The 7,306-nt window shown below is 53.4% G+C and overlaps 1 protein-coding gene across 4 annotated transcripts in view; it reads right to left on the minus strand.

Moving 5' to 3' along the window:
- Nucleotides 1–7,106, minus strand: part of GRM5 (glutamate metabotropic receptor 5) — a 287,732-nt gene extending 280,626 nt beyond the window's left edge. For 3 of the 4 annotated variants that reach the window (XR_013231702.1, XM_077341416.1, XM_077341419.1), the window contains exon 1: nt 6,796–7,106. The gene's annotated coding sequence lies outside the window, so the exon portion shown is untranslated. The remainder of the gene's footprint in view (nt 1–6,795) is intronic. The other variant, XM_077341418.1, reaches the window with a different exon arrangement.
- Between the last annotated feature and the right edge of the window lie 200 nt (nt 7,107–7,306).

A 7,306-nucleotide genomic window follows, 5' to 3' on the forward strand; every position in this document is an offset into this window, starting at 1 on the left:
AGGGCTATTAGATCCGGTCCCCTACCTTCCAAAGCACAGACTCCTGACAGGTGCTCATGCACCTGCCTCCTAAAAACTTCCAAGGAAGTAGACTCCACCACGAGGCAGCATATTCCTTCTACGAACAGCCCTTCCAATCAGAAAAGTCTTTCTGATATTTAAGTGGAACCTCCTTGCCCGTGGCTCCTAGCCCTTGCCTCCAAAGCTGCCATAAACAAGCTGACCCCTCTTCAACGGGTCTCCCTTTTGACGTAATTAAACTCAGCTCTTGTTCTTAAATTTTATGTCTGATAATTTTATTGGTTCCACTGAGGTTTTAGACGGCATCAATCACCCACAGACGACATGCCCAAGAAGAGCGGTATACAAATCTCCAAATAAATAAAAATAAACATCAACCCTGACCCTCTTCTTCTCCAAGCTGCACCTCTCTCAACCTCTCCTCATAAGGGACAGATTCCAACCCCTCCACCATCCTGGTCACCCTTCTCTGGACACGTTCCAGCTTGTCAACATCATCATTATTATTATTATTATTATTATTGGTGGTGGTGGTGGTGGTGGTGGTGGTGTTTATTACCTGCAACTCTTGGCAAAGCCGGCTCGTTGTGGGTTACAACATAAAATACTAAAAATACAATTCTCTAAATACCCCACTAAAGCCACAGCAATCCACAATACAAAACAAACAAGAACATGGCGGCAAACGCACTCCCCACTTACAACCGCTGGGAAACCAGGGGAACTGCTGGCCACCATTGTTAGAATATGGTGGAATAACTTCCCCCAATGCTCCTCCTTTGGGGGGCCACAGATGTCCTCTTCGCCCCGGCCTGAACCACGGACCTGGTGGAACTTGAACTGGGATGCCCAGGACTGGACACCATATCCCAAATGAGGCCTAGCCAATGGGGAATAGAGTGGGCTAATAACTTGCTCTAGATCAGGGGTAGTCAACCTGTGGTCCTCCAGATGTTCATGAACTACAATTCCCATGAGCCCCTGCCCCATGAGCCCCTGCCAACAGGTTGACTACCCCTGATCTAGATTCTATGCCTAGCCATGCAGCCTAGTATCACGTTCACCTTCTTAGCTACCGTATCACACTGCTGGCTCATATTCAACTTACTGCAAACCAGCACTTCTACATCCCTTTCACATTAAGTACCACACTGTTATTACCCAAATATAACACTTTACACTTCCTCCTATTAAAATTCATTTTGTTGGCTGTGGCTCAATTTTCCAGCCTATCTGGATCTCCTTGGAGATTAGTCCTTGCCTCTAGGCAATTAGCCACCCCACCCCATTTAGTGTGTCCATGGCTCCGGATGCTTCCCCTGGTGGCTTCAGTTACAACTCCAGAGAAGTCTCTCTTCCCATATTTTCTGGGCCCGTTGCTCAGAGACCGAAAGGGACTGACCCCCCATCTAATCACCCTTAATGTAGGCTCCGGGCTCTGTTTCCATCGGCATTTCCAGCCCTCCAACCCGTACAGATCACATCCACTGTACGGCTTCCTGTTGGTGAGAGCCTGCTTGGGTTTTCAGCATTAAACTATTGCCAGGCAGCAGAAAAGAACCTCCCTCTCATTTGCATTCTGAGAGACAGTTAGATGAAATGGACACACTTCCATTGGGCTCCTCCCTTCCTGGGTCAGTTCAGGCGGGCATCAGAGGAAGGACCCTGGTCTGCTGTGGGGAAGATTGCTTTAGGATGGTTAGGGCTGATCCTGCGTTGAGCAGGGGGTTGGACTAGATGGCCTATATGGCCCCTTCCAACTCTATGATTCTATGATTCTAAGATTCCCAGGCCTTTTGCCTCCCAACCACCCCTTCTCTCAAAAGCAAACCGGCCGTTCTACCTGGTCACGACATAACCGTTATGTAAGAGCTGGATTTTGATTTTTTTCCCCCCATTGCTTATTTTCTCCCCCTTCGTTTCCCCCTTAATGGATTGGATCTGCTCAAAGGTAAACTAGTCGGTCAGGGACCTGCCTCTGCGACGCTGCCTAGAAACCTGTGCAGTGCTTAATAAACAACAAACAGCACTGGAAACAAAACTGTCCCCCTCTCCAAATATCAAGCTACAGAGGGATCACACCTTTCTGAACAATTCCTAGTGGTTTTCTCTTGTGGGGGGGGGGTCAAGTCCATAGTACTGCTGAAGAAGAAGAGCTGGTTTTTTACACCCCATTTTCCACTGCCCGAAGAAGTCTCAAAGTGGCTTACAATCGCCTTCCCTTCCTCTCCCCACAACAGACGTCCTGTGAAGTATGTGGGGCTGAGAGACCTCGGAGAGAGACCGCTCTGTGAGAACAGCACCATCAGGGCTGTGACTGGCCCAAGGGCACCCAGTTGGCTGCATGTGGAAGAGGAGTGACTCAAACCCAGCTCTCCGGATTAGGAGCTGCCACCCTTCACGATGACACCCAGCATTAATTGACAGGCCTGCAAAATGCCGGCAAAATTGGGATCTGGGGGGGAGGCGTGTTTGTCCATCTCCTCTGACTGCTGCTTTAAAAAGTCAGATTAGATATGCGTTTGTGCATGCCCGTGAACAGATGGAGGACTTGTGGCCTGACAGTGCTAAAGAAGGGGATGTGCCCATCTTATCAAAGGCCAAATCCACCTTTCCAAAGGCCCGAAGCCAGCAGAACAGCCAGGCTGGGAGGAGGAAGAGGAGGAAGAGGAAGAGAGCTGTTCTTTATTCCCCACTTTTCACTACCTAAAGGAGTCCCAAGGTGGCTTACAAACACCGTTCCCATCCTCTCCCCACAACAAGCACCCTGTGAGGTAGATGAGGCAGAGAGAGCTCTCAGAAAACCGCTCTGTGAGAACAGCTCTAGCAGGACTGTGACTAGCCCAAGGTCACCCAGTTGGCTGCACATGGAGCAGTGCAAAATCCCACCCGGTCCACCAGATTAGAGTCCGCTGCACTTTAACCGCCATGCCAGTTTTTCCGAAGGGGCTGCTGCAGTGTTACTCCCGGGAGCGGTTTTGGCAGGGGGGAGCCCATTCGTTAAACAGGCCTGGCCTTGAGTCCTGATCGGTTATCAGAAAGCAGGGTGTGGTATTTCCTAAATCAGTGCCTGGGTCAAAATGTGAGAAGCACAGGTAAATAGTATTGGCCTCTATCAATCAAGCCCCTGGTTCAGATAACCCAGCCATGCCCCATCTTGGCAGATCTTGGCTGTCCATTCCTGTGGCCATCAGGACATCCTCTGGCAGTCAAGTCCACATTTTAAACACTTCCTCTGTAAAGTATTATTCCATAGAACCCTGGAGTTGGAAGGGGCCATCTAGTCCCACCCCCTGCTCAGTGAAGGATCAGCCTCCAGCATCCAGGAGAAGGATCTGTCCAGCCGCTGCTTGAAGACCACCAATGAGGGGGAGGCTCCCCACCTCCTTAGGCAGCCCATTCCATGGCTGAACTACTCTGTGAATTTCACCCTCCACCCCCATTATCTAGCCAGTACCATTGTACACGTAGTTTAAACCCATTACTGCAGGTCCAGTCTGCTGCAGCAAGAACCATTTCCCTGTCCTCCTCTAAGCGACAACCTTTCAAATACTCAAAGACAGCAATCCCGTTCCCTCTCAACCTCCTCTTTAGGTAAACATCCCCAAGTCCCTCAGCCTTTCCTCCTAGGGCTTCGTCCCCGGATTATCCTCATCACCCTCCTCTGCACCCTCTCCATTTTGTCCACATCCTTTTTGAAGTGAAGCCTCCAGAACTGCACACGGGACTCCAGGTGCGGTCTGACCAGTGTGGTATACAGCGGGACTACGACATCTTGCGATTTTGCTGTAATGCCTCTGTTGATACAGTCCAAGACTGCATTCACCTTTCTTACCACTGCATCACAGAGTCTGCTCATATTTGGCTTCCAGTCTACAGTAGCCCAAGATTTCGTTCACACACATGGCTTCCCAAAAGCATGCATGCATGCATGCTTCTCACGCTTGTGACCCAGAGGTAGAATCTGTACTTCTCACTACGGAATTGCATCTTGTTCTCATTTGCCCACTTTTCCACCATGTTCAGATCTCACTGGAGGCTATCTGTCTTCTGGGGTGTTCGCTGCTCCTCGCAATTTGGTGCCATCTGCAAACATAATGAAGAGTCCCTCCACACCCTTGTCCAGACCATTGATGAAAATGTTGAAAAGCACTGGACTGGACCAAATTCCAAGCCCTGCGGCACGCCACGGGTCACCTCCCTCCACTCTGATGAAATATTATTAGCAGCCACTCTTTGGGTGTAGCTTTCTAGCCAGTTCCGTATCCACCTAACCATCTGAAAATCCAGCCTGCAGTCCTCCAGCTTACCCATCGAAACATCATGGGGAGCCTTGTCAAAGGCCTTAATGAAATCCAGGTAAACAACATCCACTGAATTTCCACGATCCAGAAAGTCAGTCGAAGAAGGAAACCTATCTAACAGGATGTCTTGATCCGTGCCAACTACTCCAGATCAACACATTTTCCTTCAGATGCTTGCAGTTTGCCCCCTTTAAAATCTGCTCCATTATCTACCCTGCAACTTAGAATCATAGAACCATAGAGTTGGAAGGGTCCATACAGGCCATCTAGTCCAACCCCCTGCTCAACGCAGGATCAGCCCAAAGCATCCTAAAGCATCCAAGAAAAGTGTGTATCCAACCTTTGCTTGAAGACTGCCAGTGAGGGGGAGCTCACCACCTCCTTAGGCAGCCTATTCCACTGCTGAACTACTCTGACTGTGAAATTTTTTTCCTGATACCTAGCCTATATCATTGTACTTGTAGTTTAAACCCATTACTGCGTGTCCTCTCCTCTGCAGCCAACAGAAACAGCATCCTGCCCTCCTCCAAGTGACAACCTTTCAAATACTTAAAGAGGGCTATCATGTCCCCTCTCAACCTCCTTTTCACCAGGCTGAACATGGCTGAACTTCCTTTTGTCTGTTTTGTACCTGCTGCCTATCAGATTTATCGGAGGCCCTCAAATGCTCATCTTGTGGGACACGGAAGGTACGTTCTCTACCCCAGGCATCCTTTTATCAACCTCTGTCATGTTTCCCCTTCCCCTTTTAATTGTCTCTTTTCTAAATTGAAAAGTTTCACTCTGGCTAGTAGCCAGTGGTAGATCTTCCCTCCGTGACCTAGGCTTGGACACATCTAATCACATCGCCAGGACTGGTCTATTGGTATCATTTTATATTGTCGTATTTCCTAAAACAGCACACACCCCAAGTGGCTTCATTCTCCATCAGAGAGCAAAGCTCTGCAACCCCACTAGATCAATCCATCTCCTCCATGCAAGATTCCTCACAACAGCCCTGCAAGGTAGATCCTCCCTTCCTAGCCACAGGTTAGAAACATAGAGTGGGAAGTTGCAGGGTTTGCCAATGGGTGCTTAAGGACAGGTGGGTCGAACCCGGCTTCGCTCCCTCCATCTGAGCCACAAGAGACTCCTCATGCTCTCGGTAAGGAGGCCACAGGTCAGCAGGAGTCCTCATATCACATCAGCCACAAAACCCTACGCTACACATGGGTGTGTGAGAGAGATCAAGGTGGGAAGCCCTGCTTGTCCGTCTGTCCATAGCAGCAGAAAAGAGCAAGCGTCCAGCAGCACCTCAAAGACTAACAAAAAATTGAGGCAAGGCACTCCTGAGTCACCCCTCACTTCTTTGGCTACTGCTAGAACATTTTCACCTCCCAGGTTGTGACCAAAGAGCAGCCCTGCTCTCCTAAAGGAATTCCAAAGCTGGACTGCCAAAGCAAATAACAAAGCTCAAAACCATGCCTCCTCCAGGACTCAATCAAGACCTGGGTTTGCCTGTCTCCTTACCAGCACTGACTGAATTCCTCCCCGCCTACTCCTTCTCTGCCTGTCACTCCACATCCCATCCCACCTGCCGGTTGTCATTCACCTGCTGGTTGTCGTTCGCCTGCCGATGCCGTTCGGCACCTGAAATCACTCCCCCTCCAAGACAGAAGGACGAGGGACGCCTTCTCCAGCACCTCCCCTGCAACACATTTGGTTACACTTGCAGGTGCCGCTGGGCTCTCCCCCGTACATGAGTGCGTGGGGATGCGCACGTGTGTGTGTGTGTGTGTGTGTGGTGGTGGCGGGGGGGGGGGGAGCCATTGTCTGCCTGCAACTGGAGATTGGGGGGGCGGGGAGTAATCTGTTGCTGGGAGATCTCTGGGGCGCTCAAGCAAATAGAGGCGGGTGGGATCTCGGCGGGATCTGCAAGCTACCCTCCCCATTTGTCCTTCTCAGCAACGGCTGGCTCGGCTCTTCGGGGAAGGGAGAAGGGGGTCTTCCCTGCCTCCCCGCCCTCCCTTCGCTTTCCGCCTGCTGCTTTCGGGCTGCCTTTGCAGGGCAAAGCGGATTAGGCGCGGGAGAGCGCCTCCATGGCCGTGCATTAACGCGCCCGCGGCGGGTGATCCCCGCAGACCCGCTCGCCCTTCCCCGAGCAGAGGACGCGACCTACATCCCCCGAGCCCTCCCCCCATGCAACCCCCCTCCCCTGCTGGGAGGGCTGCGCACCTGCTGGAGGCTCCAGCCCGCTTCCCGAGGAGGAAGCCCGCCGTGCCGCCAGGTGCAGGCTCTCCCGGCCGGCCACCCCCAGCCCCCCGGCGGGCACCTGTCTGGGCACCCAAGGTGACTTTCTCAAAGTTGCTGGGGGGAGGGAGGGACGGAGGAAAGGAGGGGGGATCTGCCCCCCCCCCTCCGGCCATTCCCCCGCCAGCCCCTGCCTCTTGCTCCATCCGCAAGCGCGGGATCGGCGGGGAAGGGCGCTTACCTGGCGCGGGATCGGGGCCCTCCCTCCGCCTTGCCAGTGGCCGCCTCGTCCTCCCCCCGCAGCACGCCCGGGCAGCCGCTCACATCTTCGCTCCGCTCGCCGCAGCGGCGATCCCGCAGCCGCCACTGCAGAAGCCCGCCTGTGCCCCGCGCACGTGTGCCTGCGCTCCAGCCGGCGAGGGCGGCCGCCTCCATCCACACGCGCCGCCGCCGGCCTGCCTCGCTGCGCCGCCGCCGCCTCCGGAGACGGCCTCTTATGCGCCCAAGGAGCGCCGCGCAGCGCCCCCTGGCGACCAGACGCCGGCCGCGCCCGGCCGAGGGGACCCCCTGCAGACAACACGGGGGGAGGGGGGGAGAACAGGGACCTCCCCCCTTATGGTCTGCCCCCCATCCGCCCCCCTCGGGAGGGAGGGGGCGACATGCCCGAAAGGGGCCCAAAGCAACCTCCGGAACCCCCCCCCCCCAAAAAAATCCGGTAATTCCAAGAGAAGGTATTGGGGGCCGGCCGCCGG

Source organism: Paroedura picta, chromosome 6 (genome assembly GCF_049243985.1).
Source record: "Paroedura picta isolate Pp20150507F chromosome 6, Ppicta_v3.0, whole genome shotgun sequence".
NCBI classification, from domain to species: domain Eukaryota; kingdom Metazoa; phylum Chordata; class Lepidosauria; order Squamata; family Gekkonidae; genus Paroedura; species Paroedura picta.